This window comes from Mus pahari, chromosome 7 (assembly GCF_900095145.1).
Source record: "Mus pahari chromosome 7, PAHARI_EIJ_v1.1, whole genome shotgun sequence".
Lineage (NCBI taxonomy): Eukaryota > Metazoa > Chordata > Mammalia > Rodentia > Muridae > Mus > Mus pahari.
The window spans coordinates 48421104-48421718 of record NC_034596.1 but is presented as its reverse complement, the minus strand read 5'-3'; positions in this window follow the sequence as shown (position 1 = coordinate 48421718).

Here is a 615-nt window from a genome sequence, read left to right as displayed (position 1 = left end):
ATTACAGATGGTTGTGAGCTACCATGTGGTTTCTGGGAATTGAACTCAGGACCTCAGGAAGAACAGTCAGTGCTCTTAACCACTGAGCCATCTCTCCAGCCCCCCCTACCTTTGTTTCTTAAGATGTTATATGAGACTAAGTTTTCAAGTAATGGACTAATTCCCTTGACAAAGGCGATTTCAAGACATCCCACTACTGACTCTGTTGTGTGGTTATTAGTAATCACTTATATGTATGTCTACAATGAAAAAGAAACAGAATGGGCCAGAAAAGAATACAAGATGTACATTTGGAGAGAAATAGGACACTGGCAAGATTAATGCTACAGTCAAAGCTTGATGGAATAAAATATTCTTACTATATAGTGTATGTAAATGTATTTATTTTATTTAATAAATAAATAAATGAATAAATAAAATAAAAATAAAAGACCAATACTGCCCAAAGGCAAAATAAATAAGTAAATAAATAATAAAGCAAGCAAGCAAGCAAGCAAGCAAGCTTGTGCTTGAAAAGAGGCTGTCCTGTCCTTGTCAAGGAGATGAGCACCACTGAGGAGAAGCCAAATCTTCACTGGAATAAAGCGAAGGGTTCCCTCTGGATATGGTACCACA